Source organism: Mauremys mutica, chromosome 26 (assembly GCF_020497125.1).
Source record: "Mauremys mutica isolate MM-2020 ecotype Southern chromosome 26, ASM2049712v1, whole genome shotgun sequence".
Lineage (NCBI taxonomy): Eukaryota > Metazoa > Chordata > Testudines > Geoemydidae > Mauremys > Mauremys mutica.
In genome coordinates, this window is record NC_059097.1 from 14,301,524 (window position 1) to 14,323,076 (window position 21,553).

The 21,553-nt window shown below is 52.2% G+C and overlaps 1 pseudogene; it reads left to right on the forward strand.

The window, feature by feature from the left end:
- The first annotated feature begins 2,437 nt into the window (after positions 1-2,437).
- LOC123356629 overlaps positions 2,438-21,553 on the forward strand; it is a 28,898-nt pseudogene continuing 9,782 nt past the window's right edge.

The window sequence follows — 21,553 nt, forward strand, 5'->3', positions numbered from 1 at the left end:
CAGGTTGCAAAGTGTCTCTGGTTCAGAGTTCCAGTTATATTTCTTTTCAGACTGGACCCCTGTCTCAATCTGGACTCCCCGCCGCCCCCCCCCCCCCCTGCCTTCTCTTCAGGGGGCTTTAGCAGTCTTTCTTCTTGGGCAGACAGGCCATGGAGAAGAGGAATCTCATTTGCCTTCCTACCCTTCAATAGGATTTACATAAGCTGGGAATCCTTTGTTTCCCAAACTTGGTCCCCCTTCCCTTCCAGTGGAAAGTTACAAGAAGTCCCAGGTAATGTTGAGTGTCCGGTGATGAGACCACCTGACTCTGTAGTATCACAGGGTCCAGGAGTCATTGGCAGTATGGAGCCTTTTCACAGTCCATTGTCTTCGCTGATGGCCCATCCGCCCTGTCTGGCTTATCCATTGTTGTATCTGAAATGTTAGCAGTGGGCGTCACCCAAAGTAGCATAGTTGAAATACAAATACATAGTCAATATTCCCAGCTTCAGATACAGAAATGACATGTGCACATAAATTGGATAATCACAGTCAGTAAATTCAGCAAAGAGTCCTGTGGCACCTTATAGACTAACAGACGTATTGGAGCATGAGCTTTTGTGGGTGAATACCCACTTCGTCGGATGCATGTCAGTAAATTATAACTTTTCCAGTGATATCTGACAAAACCCATCTTGCACAAAGTACGTCTCTGTTATCACGTATTCACTTCCGTAAAGAATATTGAGGGAAATGTCGCACTCATATACCAGTTTTCAGAGTTCATTGACGTCTGCCTTTTTGAAGTCCGTTGTCCTTATTTTCCTGCTCTAACGCCTTCCTTCTCTTAGAATCACGAAATTATCATTTCATGAACGAGTTTGCCCATATTGCTTTCCACTAGGGTTACCATACGTCCGCATTCTCTCGGACATGTCCGGCTTTTTGGGTTATAAAGTCCAGGGGGGAATTTGTAAAACTCCCCATGCAGAGCGAGGCGCAGCTGACAGAGAGGCCGAGCCGGATTGAGCCTCTCGCATCGCGGCCTCCGGCAGCCAGAGCCCCTCCCCTTCTCCCTGGCTCCTCCCCCTCCTCTGCAGCCTCAGGGTAGAGGGAGATGGGGGGTTGGATGGGTCGGGGGTTCGGGGGGGCAGTCAGGGGACAGGGAGTGATTGGATAGGCGTGGGAGTCCCGGGGGTCTGTCAGGGGGCGGGGGTGTGGATAGGGGGCGGGGCAGTCAGGGAACAGGTAGGGGATGGAGTCCTAGGGGAACAGTTAGGATGGGGGGGGTCTCAGGAGGGGGCAGTCGGGGACAAGGAGAAGGGAGGCTGAGATAGAGGGTGGGGTCCCGGGGGATGGTTAGGGGCAGGAGTCCCGGGAGAGGGTGGTCAGGGGACAAGGAGCAGGGGGGGTTGGATGGGTTGGGGGTTCTGGGGGAGGCAGTCAGGGGGAGGGAGTGGATAGGGGGTGGGGCTCCCCCCCCCCCATGGAGTGTCCTCATTTTTTGAAAGTTCAGGTATGGTAACCCTACTTTCCACCTTCTGTTTCCTAACAAACCCCTGCCTGTTAATCAGAGTCAACCCTACAATGCCCGTCCCCCTGGTTCCTACGTCCATCTTCTGAAGCAAACAGGTGTCCCCAACACATTCCAAGAACTTACTGGACGCTTTGTGTTTGTTTAATTCCTTTTCTAACAGGTGTCTGGGTAGCTAAAGCCCCCCCCCCCCCCCCGCCCAATTACTAATTGTGTTCTGAATATTTCTGTTATTTGCATGATAGAGTTGAGAACATCCGTCTGCGGGGAAAGAGCCGGGGGGAATTGAGATGTGACGTGACTGTCCTGTTCTGACACATCCCCTTCTTGCCCTGACAGGCTGCAGTGTCATGTCCCACCCTTCCAGGGAGCAGGGAAGGGAAATGGCTGCCGTGGAGCCAGCTCAGGTAGGGATTATCGGGGAGTTGCTGGTGGGCCCCTGTTGGCGGGAGAAGGGCAGTAAAGACATAGGAGGTGGGTGCTTCTGGGGTGGTTAGGAGCTGGGAGGGGGGCAGGAAATACCCTGGGTGGAGAGAGAGAGAGGGTGTGACAAACCTGGTGGGATTAGTTTACAGTGGGGCCTAGATTCTAGCAACAGACCCATGGGATTTGTGGGTGGAAATTCCCTAATTTGTCAAGAGGAAACACCCCCCCCCCAAACTGGGCTGGGGAAACGTACCAGACTCCAATACTGGGGTCTGAACCTACTAGCCAGAGGGCAGCCCACAGTGAGGCCCAGGGAAGACACCCCATCCCTTCCCATCCAAGTGCTGGCAGTGGGGAGGGTGTTGGGATTCCTGCCAGGGGGCCTGTCCCTGGGCTCTGCTGGGGGCTCCATCTCCTGTATCAGCTTCTGGCAGGTAGGTGAGTGATGAATGTTCAGACCCCTCCCATCTCTGTCTGCTAGAAGGGGTGAGGGGCTTTCTCTCTTTCTCCCCTCCCCCTGATGCCTCCTGGCTGCTCTGATGGGGAGGGGGTGGGATCCTGCCTGCCTCCCAGAGCTTCCATGTGATTGGCCCTCTCCCCTGTGACCGGTGGGGTTGTCACTGGGCAGCAGGTGCAGAGTGGGGGGCTCTTGCTCTTTCAGGGGCCGGTGACCTTCGAGGAGGTGGCTGTGTATTTCACCAGGGAAGAGTGGGCTCTGCTGGACCCCGCTCAGAGAGCCCTCTACAGAGACGTCATGCAGGAGAACTACGAGAACGTGGCCTCGCTGGGTAAGGATTCCCGTCCCCTCGGTTCTTAGAAGGGGAAATGAAGAGTGAAGGTTCACAAGGCACCCTCAGCTTTGCCCTGTTTCAGCGACACCCCAACAGGCCAGTGACCCATAGACCAGCGCTCGGCCCTCCCCGCTACAGAACACTTTGGGAGCAGAGCACAGGCGCAGTAGCACAAACGCTGACACCGTCTCTTTGCTAAGGCAAAACTTGGGGATAGATCCGATGTAGGGAACAGAAGCTGCCTGCCCTGGCCTGCGCTCAGACACTGAGCCTACTGCACACAATCCATCTCAGACTTTCATAATGTCACCACCTCTTTACCCTTCCAATGAGGATTCCTTCTGAGTCGTTTCCTTCGCTTACTCCTCCCTGAGCCCCGGAGATCCCTAGCATGTATGGCACCAGCCTGCTGACAATCCTTGTGGCACGAACACACCCTTGTGCGCCTTTATTGACGCCGTCTCTGCCAGTCAGCACTGAAATGAGGAATACCTGCTCCTTCCAGTTTCACGTGCACACCTCTCCGTGTCACAGCTCTGCCAGGCTGCTTCAATTAGTCCCTCCACCGTTCATGTAAAGGTACAGGGCAAGATGCATGCTGCTGGAGTGCCTGTGGATAAATGCTGCTGTTCAGCTCTGAGGAACATAAAACACACAATGGCATGTGCTTAGTCCTTCCTTCTGTCGATCAATAAATTTTAAGGCCAGGGGAGACTATTAGATCATCTAGTCTGACCTCCTGTGTAATACAGGCCATGGAGTTTCGTCCAGTTACCATTGCAGTGCACTGAATACCTTGTGTTTGATGAAAACATCTTCCAGAAAGGCATCCTGTCCTGACTTGAAGCCTTCAAGAGATGGAAAATTGGCCCCTTCCTTGGATAGTTTGTTAACCTTTGCACCACCCTCCCAGTGACATTTGCCAGCTCCAGGGCTAGGGGGTAAGGGGAGAGTTAAGCTTGCATTGCAGGGGTGGTGTGTAGTTTAATTCTTCATTCCCTGGTTTTCAGAGGTTTTATTTTTCACCACCATCCATGTGCTGGAAGGGCCCGAGGCAGCACTAGGCAACCTTAACTCTGCTTCATGTACTTTATGGGCGTTTAATTTCCTTGATTTTCTGTTTAATGGACTTTTTTGCCACTGTAACTGTGTCGACACTACAGCTTTTGCTGCAGTTTATGTCAGGTAGGGATGAGATTTTTCACATCGCTAACTGACAGAGCTATGGGATCAGAGGTAGTTCCAGCATCTCAGGTGACAGTCCCAAGGGCGACTCTGTGACCCAACCCATCACAGGAGGATCTGGTGGGGGGGAGGAAGGGAAGGAGTCAGGGAGTCAGAGATTGTAGCACTTAGGGTTAGGGCTGAGGCTGCTTTTGCTGAAGTCTCTAATGACCTGTCCCTAGGCAAAGCTCAGAACCAGCATTCCATCCTCCTCCTCGACCTGTCAGCTGTCTGACACCACTGACCGTGGTCGTCTTCTTGAAATCTGGTCTTCCCTTCTCCTCGCCTGGTTAGGGTTAAGGTGGGGAGAAGTAGTAACTGGCTTGTTGTGCAGCATTGGATGTTTAGGCTGGGTCTTAGGAAAAACTTTCCAACTGTGAGTACAGATAAGTACAGGAATACGTTCCCAAGAGAGGTTGTGGGATGCTGGTCGCAGAAGGTTAGACAGATGGTCTGTGTATACTTGGTCCTGCCTCAGGGCTGGAGGATGGACTAGCTGACATCTGGAGGTCCTTTTACCCCTGTGTTTCTGTGATTTTATGATTCATGATCCTAGCCCTTCACTTTGACCTTGTCTCCCTCTGGAGAATGGGGGCTTTATTTAGTATGCCTGGGTCAGCTTCCCTCTCAATGTGCTTTGTTAGTCACTGGGTGTGAAAGAGTGAATTCTTCTTCTGGGATGGGGATGTAATTCCTGTTAAAGTAACATAGGCCTGTCTCCATTTACATGGAAACACTATCAAGGACTGTCCACATATGTATGAAGCACACTGAACAATGGAAGTCTCAAAGACTGGAGGTTAATGTGTAATGACTGGGTTTGAGGGAAGCAGAACAAGGGGAACACAACTGCCCTGCCCTTTTGGACACAGGAACTAGGGTACAAACAGACTGGGCTTAAGTTTGCTGCTATCCAGGGCAAAAAGACAAGGCGACAGAGAGAGAGCGGTTGCAGATTGGTCTGGAGCTCAGTCTCTTAAGCCTGAGCTGCAGTGTCTACACCAGCGGTAGGTGTACCCCTGGGTTACGCAGAGGTCTTCCAGAGTTGCTATGGAAAACTTACTAGCCAACTCAGTACAAAGTAAAATTTCATACAGTGACTTGCTTATGCTGATCTATATACTATACACTGAAATGTAAGTACAATTTTATATTCCAATTATGTATTTTACAGTTATATGGTAAAAATGAGCAAGTCAGCAATTCACAGTGTGCGGAGAACCTTTTGTATTTTTATGTCTGATTTTGTAAGCAAGTCATTTTTAAATGAGGTGTAACTCGGAGGTACGCAAGACAAATCAGACTCCTGACAGGGGCACAGTAGTGTGGAAAGCCACCAGTCTACACAGCTGTTTTTAATGTGCCATCCCCTACAGTAGAGCACCCATAGGGAGACACATCTCAAAGAACCATCATTGATGCACAAGTTGAGTAACTTCTTCTTTTGCGTGTTACCTGATCTCACTGGTCTTCTTTCCTCTGAGCAGGGTTCCCAGTTTCCAAACCTGATGTCATCTCCCAGCTGGAACGAGGGGAAGAGCCGTGGGCCCCAGATCTCCAGGGCTCAGAGGAAAGAGAGATCCTGAGAGGCAGTTGCATGGGTGAGGGATCATTAAACCTTCTCAGTGTTTGAAGGAAACAGCTGGGATTCCCAGCAAAGACCTTGTGAGGTCTCTGGGTTCAGGATGATCCCCAGCAGGTGTCATATCTTTAGGGCAGATACTGTTCATGGCTTCCTACCCATCCTAACTCCTGGCACTAGTTCCCTCCCCAGACTCCCTTTTCTCTGGGGAATGTTTGGATGTGAACTGGATGCAGAATTGATCCCCTCCTCTCGCCCCTTTGGGGAAGAATTTGGGGAAATTCAGTCCCTGGTTTTTCTCCATCTCCAGCTATTCTCTTGGTTTGTTCCCCCCTTTTGTCTTCTGGTTTCTGAGGTTTTTCTTTCTCTGTCCCATCAGGTGAAGGGATAGTGAGAGAGACCATGGAGCAGACTCCTCAGCAGGAAGATGATAAAGTGGAAGCGCATGGGGCGTTATTGCAAAGAAGCAAAGGGAGTGTGTCCAGGAGTTCTGAGCAGGGAAAAGGCTCTCAGTGGCAGCACAGGCCAGAGAAGCGTCAGGGAAACCAGCCAGCGCAGAAAGTTGGAATATCTGTTAATTATCAGGGAACTCACAGAGGGCTGAAGGAAACCACAGCCCAGCAGAGAATCCTGACGGAAGAGAGAGAGAACACGGGCTTTGAGGGTGGGATAAAGTTCAGGAGGCGCTCACACCGTCAGAGGATCCACACAGGGGAGAAACCCTATAAATGCAGTGAGTGCGGGAAAACCTTTACTCGGAGCTCAGCCCTTATCTACCATCAGAGGAGTCACACAGGGGAGAAACCCCATAAATGCTGTGAGTGTGGGAAAACCTTCACTTGGAGCTCAGTCCTTATTCGCCATCAGAGGAGTCACACAGGGGAGAAACCCTATAAATGCTGTGACTGTGGGAAAACATTCGGTCAGAGATCAGGCCTTACTGTACATCAGAGGATCCACACAGGAGAGAAACCCTATAAATGCTGTGAGTGCGGGAAAACCTTCGCTTGGCGCTCATACCTCATTCGCCATCAGAGGATGCACACAGGGGAGAAACCTTATGAATGCTGTGAGTGCGGGAAAACCTTCGCTTGGCGCTCACACCTCATTGGCCATCAGAGGATCCACACAGGGGAGAAACCTTATGAATGCCGTGAGTGCGGGAAAACCTTTGCTCAGAACTCAAGCCTTGTTATACATCAGAGCGTCCACACAGGAACGAAACCCTATAAATGCTGTGAGTGCAGAAAAACCTTCGCTCGGCGCTTATACTTCATTAGCCATCAGAGGATCCACACAGGGGATAAATCCTATAAATGCAGTGAGTGCGGAAAAACCTTCACTCAGCACTCAAACCTTATTCACCATCAGAGGAGTCACACAGGGGAGAAACCCCATAAATGCTGTGACTGTGGGAAAACTTTCACTGAGCGATCAAACCTTATTCGCCATCAGAGGAGTCACACAGGGGAGAAACCCTACAAATGCTGTGAGTGCGGGAAAACCTTCACTCAGCGCTCACACCTTATTCGCCATCAGAGGAGTCACACAGGGGAGAAACCCTATAAATGCTGTGAGTGCGGAAAAACCTTCACTGAGCGCTCAACCCTTATTCACCATCAGCGGATCCACACAGGGGAGAAACCCTATAAATGCTGTGAGTGCGGGAAAACCTTCACTCGGAGCTCAGCCCTTATTCACCATCAGAGGAGTCACACAGGGGAGAAACCCCATAAATGCTGTGAGTGTGGGAAAACATTCGCTCGGAGATCAGGCCTTATTGTACATCAGAGGATCCACACAGGGGAGAAACCCTATAAATGCTCTGAGTGCGGGAAAACCTTCGCTTGGCGCTCATACCTCATTCGCCACGAGCAGATCCACACAGGGGAGAAACCCTATAAATGCGGTGAGTGCCGGAAAACCTTCACTGAGCGCTCAATCCTTATTCACCACGAGCAGATCCACACTGGAGAGAAATCCTATAAGTGCTGTGACTGTGGGAAAACATTCGCTCGGGGATCAGGCCTTATTGTACATCAGAGGATCCACACAGGAGAGAAACCCTATAAATGCTGTGAGTGCGGGAAAACCTTCGCTTGGCGCTCATACCTCATTCGCCATCAGAGGATCCACACAGGAGAGAAACCTTATAAATGCTGTGAGTGCGGGAAAACTTTCAGTGTGCGCTCAAACCTTACTCGTCATCAGAGAATCCACAAAGGCTAGCGCCCCTATGAATCCTGAGTGCAGGAAAACCTTCGCTGAGAGATTCCACCTTATTCGCCATCAGGGAATCCACACAGGAGAGAAACCCTAGGAATGCTGTGAGGGCGGGAAAACCTTTGCTCGGAGCTCACACCTTATTCTCCATCAGAGGAGCCACACAGGAGAGAAACCTTATGAAATTCTTCCATCACAGCTCTTCTCTTATTTATCACCAGAGAAGCCCATGGTGTTTTTCATCAACTCCTGTGTCATGGAAGTTTGTGTCCCTCCAACAGGAATGTCCCTCAGTCCCAAGTGGGGGAACCAGGAGTGACCTTTACTAGGTACATGGAGGTTAAATCTACCTGGGCTTTGGCTCCACTAGGGTTTTGCATGGAGTTAGCTAGATTGAGTTAGCAATTCTGATATAAAAACACAACTATTTTTTCAAGAAAGAAAATAGCCCATATAGTGTCCAGGGTAACATAGCAAATCTCCTCACCACTGGACACAACCTCCATCACTTTTCCTGGTCTAACCAAATTTGGGGCATCATGTTTATACTTTTCCTCCCACTGCCAAGTGATTGTTGGTCATCAGGTTCCCCTACTAGGGACAGATTGGCTTATTCCCAATTGTTCCCACATTGCATTGGGTTCTGCTGAATAGCAGTTGGGTTTTGTACCATTTTTCTCATAAGAACATAAGAACGGCCGTACAGGGTCAGACCAAAGGTCCATCTAGCCCAGTATCTGTCTACCGACAGTGGCCAATGCCAGGTGCCCCAGAGGGAGTGAACCTAACAGGTAACGATCAAGTGATCTCTCTCCTGCCATCCATCACATCCTTCTGGCAAACAGAGGCTAGGGACACCATTCTTTACCCATCCTGGCTAATAGCCATTAATTAACTTAACCTCCATGAATTTATCCAGTTCTCTTTTAAACCCTGTTGTAGTCCTAGCCTTCACAACCTCCTCAGGTAAGGAGTTCCACAAGTTGACTGTGCGCTGTGTGAAGAACTTCCTTTTATTTGTTTTAAACCTGCTGCCCATTCATTTCATTTGGTGGCCCCTGATTCTTATATTATGGGAACAAGAAAATAACTTTTTGTTATTCGTTTTCTCCACACCACTCATGATTTAATATACTTCTATCATATCCCCCCTTAGTCTCCTCTTTTCCAAATTGAAAAGTCCTAGTCCCTTTAATCTCTCCTCACGTGGGACCAGTTCCAAACCCCTAATCATTTTAGTTGCTCTTCTCTTAACCTTTTCTAATGCCAGTATATCTTTTTTGAGATGAGGAGACCACATCTGTATGCAGTATTCAAGATGTGGGTATACAATGGATGTATATAAGGGCAATAAGATATTCTGTCTTATTTTCTGTCCTTTTTTAATGATTCCTAACATTGTCTTTGCTTTTTTGACTGCCACTGCACACTACGTGGACTCCTTCAGAGAACTATCCACGATGACTCCAAGAACTCTTTCCTGATTAGTTCTAGCTAAATTAGCCCCCATCATATTGTATGTATAGTTGGGGTTATTTTTTCCAATGTGCATTACTTTACATTTAACCACATTAAATTTCATTTGCCATTTTGTTGCCCAATCACGTAGTTTTGTGAGATCTTTTTGAAGTTCCTCACAGTCTGCTTTGGTCTTAACTATCTTGAGCAGTTTAGTATCATCTGCAAACGTTGCCACCTCACTGTTTACCCTTTCTCCAGATCATTTATGAATAAGTTGAATAGGATTGGTCCTAGGACTGACCCTTGGGGAACACCACTAGTTACCCCTCTCCATTCTGAGAATTTACCATTAATTCCTACCCTTTGTTCCGTCTTTTAACCAGTTCTCAATCCATGAAAGGACCTTCCCTTCCCTTCAGTCTGTGACTGAACCCAACACACGGTGCCTTTGTAACCTGCGACCCAGCAATGGGTTGCAACCAGATGACTCTTTGCCCAAATCTGATCTCTCAAAACTATGTGATTGGGCAACAAAATGGCAAATGTAAAGTAATGTTGGTGTCCCTAGGCCTAAGTAAACCAAAGTTCTTCCATGCTGTGACCTTTAACCAGCCTAAGATGTGTTAACAGCCTAAAAGCAGAATCTGTGAGAGCCAGCTTTTCTAGCAGACAGCTGCAGTCCTGCTTAAACTAGCAAAAGTAGTGACAAGGGGGGGAGGAAAGGGGGAGAAGGCTTCATGTGCCTGAGCTGACAAGGCCAAGAGATAAACATGCGGATGAGAACTTTTCTAACACGCTAGAATGTAATGCTTAAAGTAACTGCTGTTGGGAAGGGAGGGGTGAGGGGGAAAACCGAACAAAAGGCTTACACAAACAGCGTAAGGTATAAATGCTGGGACCCCGCCTGCGCGCGGGTGTGCAGGATTTGAGAATGCTTTTTTTTCTCCCTGGCACCTTTTTTTGAGCTCAAGTAAAGTTGGTTTGTTTCTCCACCCTGGTGTGTTAATTAGTGTGACGCACACCGGGCAACGAACCCCCATTTGCTGGAAGCTGGCAGTCTGCTTGGGGGGCTGGAAGAGCGGGAGTCCAGGGCATCTGGCCCATGACTCCCCAAGATGGACTTGGCCGAAAGTCACTGATTTCTGTGCTAACAAGTTCTGTCCTGCGCTGTGTTCCTGTCAAATAATAAACCTTGTTTTTCCGGCTGGCTGAGAGTCACTGCTGACTGCGGAGCTGGGATGCAGGGGCCTCTGGCTTCCCCGGGAGCCCTGTCCAGGTGGACTCACTCACTGCGGGAAGCGCACGGTGTGGAAGGGAATGCTGAATGCTTTGCGGTCAAACCCAGGAAGGTCAAAGTTGTGTAAGCTTCTTGCCCTGGTGACTGTGTGCTCAGAGAGAGGAGACAAGCTCCCCCAGAGTCCTGACTGGCTTCATATGGAGTAGTTCCAGAGCATTGCCTGGTGACTGTGTCTGGGGGGGGGGAGGGAGTAGGGAGTTTTTTTTGTTTTTTTTTCCCAACCTCGCACACCAGAAGAAGTGGTGAGTCGGAGGGATTCCCACTTTCTGAATTACCCCAGGGGTGTTTCCTCTTTTTGAGCCATGTAGAATGACTCCACTTCCTACAATTCCACCACTGAATGTGTCCTATGATTCAGGGTTCTCAGCCCTCTGTTTGTGGAGCACAATTTGTTTTCTTTGCTCCTAAAACAGTCATTTAGGGCCTGAGATGAAAGTGTCACAGACCTCGATGGGGAATTTGAATGGATCTCAAATACAGTGAGTTCATTTGGAATTTAAATCCTAGATTCCAGCTGTTGGCCAAGCCTGTTGTAGGACTTTTCCTATTGAGATGGGATTGTTTGCCGATGGGGAGGTTGTCTGGTTCGTTTCCCCCCCCCCCCCAATACGACAATACTAGAACTTTTGTAAATAATAAGACTCCAAACTAAGGAGTGAAGGAGGTTTGAATGGCTCAGAGGCGAATGCAATGGGAGAATCTCCTGTCCTGATTCTGAGTCATGTAGCCTATAGGACTAACCTGCTGGCTTGCTGGGTGGAGGGCGCAGCTCTGGGCTACAGCTGCTGGGTCGTGGAGGCTCGGGACTTCTGCCCTGTGGAGTGGGGAGCATTGGGGCTTCAGGTTTCTGTCCTGTGGGAGACACGGGGGCTTTGGGCTTCAGCTGTGGGGCCCTGCAGACCACCTGAAACCAGCTCACAGACCCCGGGGGTCACACTGCCCTACACGGTATTGCAGTAATGTTTGTACAAGGTGTGATGCTGGCAGAGCAACTTAAGTCTGAGTGTATTCAGGCCAATTGATGTGTGTATTAGTATATATCGAAGCGATTGTTAAATGTAGAAGTGTATTGGGTGTTTAAGGGTCCTGAAAACGAGTGGAATGTTGTTTGCATTGTTTTCACTGATCTGTATTCTGTTACAGTGTAATAGCAAACAGTTACATTGTGTAAACCCACTAAATAACCCATCCAACGCCAATTAAGGTTTTTGGAATGCAAAGGAAGAAAAGGTTCATTTCAAAACCAGTGGTCCTAAGAAGCAGGATTCCTGGGGCGTTTGCGCTGTTGTTGCACAGGGTGGGAGTGGGGAACTGGCTCCGGCTTAAAGTGGTGTCAGGCTTAGAGAGGCTGGGTTCAGAGCTAGAGATTAGGGTGGGGGTGAGGATTGGGCTACGGTTTTGGTTTAGGGTTGGGGACCAGGTTATAGGGTGAGGGTTCAAGTTGGGTTCTGGGTAGGGGGTGAGGTTGGGGTTTATATTTTGGGGGGAGGGTTTGGCCAGCAGCTGCATAGAAGTGCGGGTGACAATGGTGCCAACCAATAGTAATTTATAAGTAGGTTTTTTGAGGTTGTTTTAGTGTCAGTAGCACCCTAGGGAGGGGGTAGGGTCATGTTTGCTACAGTGTTGGGGGAGAGGATGGCAAGTTGACCCATCATTGTTAAGCTAAGGTTTTTGTCATGGTTATTTTAATAAAAGTCATGGAAAGGTTGTGGGCACTGAATCTCAGTAATAAGGTGTAAAAAGATCTGTTTCTCCATGTGTACTGTCACAGCAGGATTTTTACATCACAAACTACTAAACATGTGGGAAGAGGGGGCAGGTTACTCCCCTTTCCCTTCACTCTGAACCACCTGTACCGTGCTGGAGGGGAGACAGCTGCAGGTCCCCTTTTGCCCCAGCTCTGTATTGAGATGTCATAGTGGGGGCCAGGCACTAAGCAGGGGGGTGGATCGTGGGGAAAAGGGTACAGGGGTGCACTGTGAGAAGGGGCGGGGCTTGGGCAGAAGGGGTGGGGCCTCCACAAGCCAGGGGTTCACCCACCACCCATGCTTGAACTATCTTGCCTGGTAACAAGGCAGAGGCGGGAAGGTTTGAAGAAAAAGGGTGAGAAAAGGTCACATGACCAGGAGGTTATCTGTCTGGCACCAGGAGATGTATACAAGGGACTTGCAGGGTATGCTGGCTGCCGAGGAAGCAGCCTGTATTTGGTCACGTAATCATCGAGAGGAAAACATCAACCGTTTACCTGTTCCATCCCACCAAGCGGTCCTGATCCCTGGTGACGTGGTCCTCGAGCTCCTGATCCTAATTCCCTTGAACAAGAGAGAGAGGAAACATGAGCTGACTTCATGCAGTCTAGAGCCATTTACAGCAACAGAGTAACACTGAAACTTTATTCATAGTTGGGTCTAAGCTTCAGGGCTGCTTGTGCTCTGTAAACCACTGAGCTGTTTTGTTCTATTTTGCATTTACCGCCCTGTCTATCCTTTATCCTGCCCAGTTACTAAATCCCTCTTAGTTCATCCCTTTCAGAGCGTTTCAGTTTAATTTTCCCGCTGCGACCACTAGGTGATAGGCTTCCTCTGCGGAGTGGGACACGGGCCACTTGGTGGTGGATTTTCTGCACCTTGAGGTTTTTAAACCACGATTTGAGGACTTCAGTAGCTCAGCCATAGGTTAGGGGTTTGTTACAGGAGTGGATGGGTGAGATTCTGTGCAGGAGGTCAGACTAGACAATCATAATGGTCCTTTCTGACCTTAACGTCTATGAAACTCTGAGATATATGGGGTGGGGGCTGCACTGTGATGTAGAGGAGTGTCGGGTTCCCAAGGTGTGGGAATGTGGGATTCAGAAGCCCCAGGGAGTAAGGGCAAAGTGAAGGGGGCTTGGAGGACCCCATTGGGGCTGGGAAGGGGAACCCGGCAGGCTCGAGGGGGAACAGGAATCGGAGAGGGGAACCTGGCAGGCTCTGGATGGTGTGAGGGCGTGCAGTGCTGGGAAAGTGGGGCCCAGCCATGGAGAAATAGGTTGGAGCCAACTAGGGTTGGGGTGTAGGGATGGGGTGTCATGGAGGATGCTGGGGTGCCCTGAGATGGATCAGGAGGAGCAAGGGAAAATCCAGGTAAAAGGGGCAGGTCGAGGGGGGTGGGCAGATTGTTGGCAAGCCTGGGGATGTGGGAGCAGGTTGGAGGATGTTGAATGGGTCCTGGTAGCGGGCGCTGAAGGAGATGCTGGGTGCGCTACCTCGAGTAGCCACCTGGGGTCACTAAGCATTTCCCACGTGGAGCAAGAATGAAACCTGGTGGCCAATCCAGGTAATGCACCAGCCATTTCCCTCATCAAGGGACAGTGGCACCATGTGGCCATTTGCTGTCGTGCACAAAGCGTTTCCCTCACACTGCAGGAGTGACACTGGGAGAGGCGAGTGAGGGACTTGGCCCACACACCACAGGAGAGAGAGAAAAGGAGGGAGGGAGAAAGGAAAAACAGCGGAGGAAGGTAAGTCGTCCTACTAGATTCAACCTTCCGCTGCGGAGGACGCACTGCTCCTGGCCAGAGAAATGAGCAGCCCCTGAAACCGGGCACATTGTCTCCCTCGTAACCACAGCTGGTCAGGAACCTTTTCTTACACACCCAGCCAATGGGGCCTCCCTACCTGGAGCCAGGTGAGCCGTGAGCAGAGTCCTCACCAAAGCAGACACTTATCTCACTGACAATAGCGGCTGCTCTGCTCCCAGATGGACGGCTTTTGCCTGGCATCAACAATTCTCGCGGTCTCGTCCCTCTGGCTCCCTTCCTATCGCAGGAGGGCAGCAGACTGACGTGTGACCTTACTTCCCTAAACCCAGCACAAGGGGGAAAACAACTAAGTTACCATCTTGGCGGTTGGGGTTGGGGTGTAGGGATGGAGTGGAACCCCCAGCGGCCTCAGCTGGGCGCATGGCAATGGGAGGGGGCTGCAGCTGGGCACCGAGGGTCGGAGGTTTGGGCGGGGAGGGGGCTGGGGGGACTGAGGCAGCGGGGCTATGTAGGGATGGGTTTATGGGGGGGTGAGCAGAGGGATTGGGGCTCCTGGTGGTGCTGGGAGGGGGGAGTTGGGCGAGGCCCAGCTGGGGTGATGTGGTGTCAGGTTCGTTTAGGGCCCACTCAGGGGCAGGAGGGATGCAAGTGGGGGGAGGGGAGATGAGATAATTTTGGATGAGCAGGGTGGGGGGGGTGAAGATGTCCCAAGGGGAGGGAATGAGAGGGGCCAAGGGGTCTTTATCTAGGTGAGTGGGGGAGGGTGTGAGTGCCTGGGGGGGTAGGAGCAGGAGGTGAAGTGGTTTCAGAGGAGGAAACTGAGACCCATAAGCCAAGGGGGGGAATGGCTAAGGCTGCCCCCCTGTAGCCTCCTGTCCCCAGTCCTGGTGGGGGGGAGGGGTGACCCATCCCTCTCACTGTGAGGTTGGCTGCTCCTCTGGGTAAATTTGGGGTAAATACTCCGCTGCGCTTTTACCATTTACACTGGATCAACTCCCTCCCCACCGTGTGGGGCCCCCGAGCCCAGCATCCGAGACACCTGCGCTGCAACTGTATTGCCCCACGGCCCAAGCCCGGGGCAGCAGACCCAGGCCAGGTGCGGGTGTTTCACAGCAGTGTGAACACACCCTCACATCCTGTCTACACTGCCATTAACCCCCCCAGGTCCCCTGTCCCCAGGCCCGGGGCAGCAGACCCAGGCCAGGCGCGGGTGTTTCACCGCCGTGTGAACACAACCCCTCCCATCGTGTCTACACTGCCATTAACCCCCTCAGGGCCCCTGTCCCCAAGCCTGGGGCAGCAGACCAAGGCCAGGTGCGGGTGTTTCATGGCAGTGTGAACACACCCTCCCATCGCGTCTACACTGCGATTAACGCCCCCAGGGCCCCTGTCTCCACCAAATGTCACTTCCGCTCTGAGGAGAAGCGAGCGGTGTGACGCCTTCCGCCCTCTCGAGCCCGGGTAAGGGAGGAGCCCGGGGTCAGCCTGAGCCTCGGCCCCTCCCCCCCCCGAGACTCCCCGGGGCGCGCGCCCCTCAGACCCGGCCCCCCCGGCGCCTTCCCGTGCGAACTCTCATGTCCCTCGGGGGGGGCCCCGCCCCCAGGAACGGGCAGTGCCCAGGGGCCGGGACCCTGCTGGGGGCGCCAAGTGTCCCCTCCTCCCCGGGTCATTATAACCCCCGTGCGCGGGGGTGTCTCTAGTGTGCTCACGTGCCTGTGCACGGGGGTGTCTCTAGTGTGCTCACGTGCCCGTGCGCGGGGGTGTCATAGTGTGTGCTCACGTGCCCGTGCACGGGGGTGTCGCTAGTGTGTGCTCACGTGCCCGTGCGCAGGGGTGTCTCTAGTGTGCTCACGTGCCCGTGCACGGGGGTGTCGCTGGTGTGTGCTCACGTGCCCGTGTGCAGGGGTGCCGCTACTGTGTGCTCGCGTTCCCGTGCACGGGGGTGTCGCTAGTGTGCTCACGTGCCCGTGCACAGGGGTGCCGCTAGTGTGTGCTCACGTTCCCGTGCACGGGGGTATCGCTAGTGTGTGCTCACGTGCCCGTGCACGGGGGTGCCGCTAGTGTGTGCTCACATGCCCGTGCGCGGGGGTGTCTCTAGTGTGCTCACGTGCCCGTGCACAGGGATGTCGCTAGTGTGTGCTCACGTGCCCGTGCGCGGGGTGTCACTAGTGTGTGCTCACGTGCCTGTGGAAGCCAGTAAATAATTAACAAGGTTTTGAAGAGATCTTAATGAATGTTAGTTAGCATGAGTTAGGTTAACTGTGACCCTGGTGACGTGAGGAAGCAAGATAATGTAAGACAGAGTGAATTGTGTGAAAGTTATTACGACCTTGCAATATGCAGTCTTGCAGTCTTGTTTTTCTAGTGAGATAGCAGGAAAGCTTGTGTATAAACAAAATGTATTTGTTGCTTTTTACTGTCTGTATTATTGCTAGAAATTGTCTGAAACAATGGTATAAAGGCTTGATGTAATTGTTTACCAGTTGAGAGACCTGTCCAGGACTGGGGTGACTCTGTGTCCTATGGCACTCTCTCCCTCCATGGTAATTACTGGAGAAATAATAAAGAATTTGATTTTGCTGCACCCAAACAAAAAGCGAGAACTGAGTTTTTCTTCGACATGCCCGTGCACGGTCCGTAGCACGGCGCGCACAAGTCGTGTCGGGTCACTTTGGGGTGTGACTGGCTTCGCTAGGGCTTTCTGCCTAGCCGGGTGTAAAACTCGGGCAATCCCCTGAAAGACCCCCAGGGGGGCCTGTGCCCCCCCGGTTGAGAACCACGGATGTGGGGGAGCCCAGACCCACCCGCCGTACCCACTCCCAGCCCAGGACCCCGGGTTCGTTACTTTGCATCGGCCTCAAGCCATTTGCGCTGGGTCCCCACTTCCTACCCTGCGCCCCAGGGGCCGGAGTCGAAGAAAGGGCGTCTCCGTTTAGGTGACAGTGAAGGGTTGGTGCTGACAGAGCCATTATCGACCCTTTCCCTAGTCTCCTTCTCAGCCTTTGCCCCAGTGGCCCCTGGTGGCTAAGTGGGGCAGCCCCCCCCGGTTACTCCCCCCACAGACACGCTCATGGGGGGGGGCAGTGACCCCCGGTGACCAGCCGGGCTCCCTGGGCAGCGGGGGCTGCGCTGTGGGAGGGGGGATAAAAAAGCCCCCCCAGCCCCTCCCCCTGCCGGGGTTCTGCCCCCCCCCCCGCTTAGCCCCAGCTCCCCTCCCCCACCCCTGACTTGGCTCCTCCCCTCTCCCCGCCTCCCGCTGTTTAACCCCCCCCCCACCCCCGCGCAGTTAGTGTCCGCCCCCTGCCCAGACTCCGCCCATCCCCGCACGCGACTGGCCCCTGGCAGGGCAGAGTGAGGGCGCAGCGGCTTCAGCGTGTGCTACTGAGCATGCGCCTGCCGAGCTCCGCGCGCCTGCGCAGTCCCAGCCAAGGCTGAGCGCGCGCGTGGGGCGGCGTAGGGGGGGCTCAGCTGTGCCGAACCCGCCTCCCGGGTCTGACCCGGCGTCAGCGCGTCCGCAGGGACAGGGGCGGGGGCGGGGCCCGATAGTTCGGCGGCGCCCGGGGCAGGCTGGGAGACGTAGTCCCTGACGCACCTCGGGCCGGAAATGACGCTGGCCCAACCGACGGGCGGAGGCGGTTAGCGGTGCGCGTGAGGGCGCCTCCCCCCCCCGCTCTCTGATTGGCGGAGAGACCCTGGAAGCAGCAGCGCGCGCGCGGGGCCTTCCGGACTGAGAGTCTCGGAGTCAGGAGTGGGGGAGGAGCAGATGGTGTGAAATGGGGGGGATCAGGCGGGGGGGATGAGAAATCAGCCACGGGTGGGGGAGGGGCAGACAGTGTGAAATGGGGGGGCAGGCAGGAGGGAATGGAAAATCAGCCAGGGGGTGGGGGAGGGGCAGACAGTGTGAAAGGGGGGGTCAGGCGGGGGGGATGGAAAATCAGCCAGGGGGTGGGGGAGGGGCAGACAGTGTTAAAGGGGGCGCAGTCAGGCAGAGCGGGTGGAAAACTATTGCTGTGAATCCGTCTCAGGATATGGGAGTGAGGGTGGCGGAAGGAGGTTTGATGCCCCTGCTGCAATGATCCCTTTAAAAGGAGTCTGGCCTCCTCCTTCCTGAGCTACGTGCATGTTAATCCGGAGTCACTGCAAGTGAGAACAGGGAGTGACTCCAAATTAACATGGGGGCAGATAGGATTAGGATGTGTCTCTGTGGGGAGGAGGTTTCAGTTGTTACTAAAGGGGGGAAAGTTACTCAGTTTCTCTCTGTCTCTTTCTCTGCCTCAGGATATTAGGATTGAGCTTCCTGCTTCAGATGCTGCTGCTACCATTGCGATCTGAGAGCCCAGGCTGAGCAGCTGCTGCTCCCCCAGCAGGATCGGGGCTGGGGAGTGACCGTGAGTAAAGCTTCCTCTGTGCCCAGCCAAGGTGAGGATTTTCTCCTGCTGTAATTAGCCCCATAGGTCACAACCCAAGGCTCTGCCCACACCAACATCTGAGTCAGAGACGCTAGGTGATTCATAGAGACTTCAGGGAGTGTGCATGAGAGTGACACTGCACGAACAGCTCCTCCCCACCCCATATCTCTCCTCCCCTTAGTAACTGCAGGAACCGATCCAGCTATAGGAGAGCAAGCCCCCAGGACTGGCTGTCATCCAGAGCGGGAGAAACAGGGGACGGGAGACACAAGAAGAAAAAGGAGACAGAGACTGAAAAGGGCAGTGAGAGAAATAATTGGGGAGAGAGATTCCCCTATTTTCTGACCGGCCCCCACACACTTATTGTCGCATCCCTGGGCAGATTCACTTTGCTATGATCAAGGTGAGGTGCAGGGGGAGGGAAAGCCAGTTCCTGACTCTCCCTGTTCCCCCTGCGATGGGAGTGTGCTGGTCTGGGGACGGTGTCAGGGGAAATGCCCCAATGTCACACTTTTTGTTCTGCTCTTCTCTCCCATTTGGTTCCCAGACTTTGTTACTGGGAGAGTTTCAAAATGTCTCGGTGGTTTCGGGCTAGTGGGAGGGGCTGGTCAGTGCTGTAACCAAGTGACCAAACATTTCCCCAGCATAGACTCATAGTACAGTGACTCCTCACTTAACGTCCTCCCGCTTAACGTTGTTTCAAAGTTACGTCACTGCTCATTTAGGGAACATGCTCGTTTAAAGTTGTGCAATGCTCCCTTATAACGTTGTTTGGCTGCCTGCTCTGTCCACTGCTTGTAAGATTCTGTGGAAGAGCAGCGACTTTACAAGGGAGCATTGCCCAAGGGACTCTAGTCCGGCCTGTGCTCTGGAGAGGAGGTGGGAAGAGGTGGACCTGAGGTGGAGCAGGGACAGGAAGAGGCGGGCCTGGAGCAATTCCTGGCAAATCCGCATCTGTTCTTCTCCGGGGAAGCTGCTGCTGCTGTAAAAGGTGCTTCCTAGCCTCCTTACCTGTAGCGGGCTGTGCCTGTGTGGGGTAAGCCGGGGCACTTCCCAACCACAGTACAGTACTGTATATGCCTTTTGTCTGCCCCCAAAAATTTTCCTTGGGACCTAACCTCCTGCATTTACATTAAATCTTATGGGAAAATTGGATTTGTTTAACATTGTTTCACTGGCAGTTGCATTTGTCAAGAACATAACTACAACGTTAAGTGAGGAGTTACAGTCCTTTAGGGCTGGAATTAACCTTGAGTGGGTGTGACAATGCGGTTCTGGCGGGACCCAACTGAGAGTGCCAAATTAGGACCAATTGCTTAAACAGGGCAGTCACAGCCCTAGGCTGGGGTTTTTCCACCTCTAAGGCAAACCAAACCAGCCAGACAAAAAGGACTTTGGTCTCACCCCACTGGCTAACCACAAGTCACTCAAGCAATTTCCTTAGACACTCCAGTCTCCCAGTATCACCACCAATGCACTCGTCCTGGGGATAAATGGTTATGAAAACCAACACCCCAGTAAAAGAAAAAGGTTCTCTCGATCCCAAAGGACCAAGCCCCAGACCCAGGTCAATATACACATCAGATCTTACCCATAAATCACGCTGTTGCCAATCCTTTAGAATCTAAAATCTAAAGGTTTATTTACAAAGGGAAAAAGGTAGAGATGAGAGGTAGAATTGGTTAAATGGAATCGATTACATACAGTAATGGCAAAGTTCTTAGTTCAGGCTTGCAGCAGTGATGGAGTAAACTGCAGGTTCAAATTAAGTCTCTGGAGTACATCCCCCGCTGGGATGGGTCATCAGTCCTTTGTGCAGAGCTTCAGCTTGTAGCAAAGTCCCTTCAGAGGTATGAAGCAGGATTGAAGACAAAATGGAGATGATGCATCAGCCTTATATAGACTTTTCCAGGTGTAAGAATCTCTTTGTCCTCACTGTGGAACATTACAGCAAAATGGAGTCTGCAGTCACATGGACAAGTCTCTGCATACTTTGCTGAGTCACAAGGCGTGTCTGCCTTCTCTCCATGGGTCAATTGTATAGCTGATGGTCCTTAATGGGCCATCAAGCCAACTAGGCAGGGCTAACACCAGCTTGTCTGGGATATTTCCCAGAAGCAGAGCATAATACAAAATACAGACAGTACAGAGCCAATACTTATAACTTCAACTACAAAATGATACACAGACATACAGACAGCATAATCATAACCAGCAACCCAGAACCTGGTCTTAGACACCCTATATGACCCCCTTTTACCTAAGATTTGGTGCCACTACAGGACCTTGGTTGCAACCCATGTTCTATATGGTCCCCATTTATATCAATAATGTCACAGAGGGCAATTAATCCAGCGCCCAGCACTGAGCTGTTTGTTGTTGTTGGCAAAAGTTACTGCCTGTACAGGCTCTAGTCTCCTGTCCTTATTTCCTTTTCCTGCCTGTCCGTGTGTGTTTCGAAAAACTGTCGCTGCTCGAAAAATATCCTGCTTTAACTCTGGGTATCCCGTACCTGGATCTATGGGTCCTAGAATCACTTTCATTGTTGAATTTAAACCATCGAGCAATGCAGTCTTAAAAGCCACTGTATCAGGGGCAGTTCCTCGAACCACTGGCACAACCCCAGAGGCCATGGCCAAAATCTCCTCCTTAATCACATACAAGTACTGCCCAATCAGAGGCATTAGTACAGGCCTGGGCCAGAACCTCATAATCTGCCAGCCTCCACCCAGTCTGGGAGAACACCTTCACCATCCAGTCCAGACATGTGTCCTTCTCTAGGGGTCCCAGGAGCTGAGCAGATGCCTGGACCTGATCTGGGGTAAAATCAGAAACCTCGGTAACGGTTTTCCTGGTTTGCCTTTGCTGTTGTGCATCATCTGGGTTAGGTTCCTCACTAGTTACCACCCTTGTGATCACTGGAGCCACAGGATTGAGCTCCTGGGTCTTTAATTTCAAATCCTGCACTTCCCTGTGTGCAGGGGCATAGGGCCCCTCAGGAAGAACATCTGGGGGGTACGGGCATCCAGGATCCTTCCAACTAGTCCTCTTCCAAGTGTCTGTGTCCCTAGTGCCCATGCTCACACTCCCCTGTATCGCTGCCACAA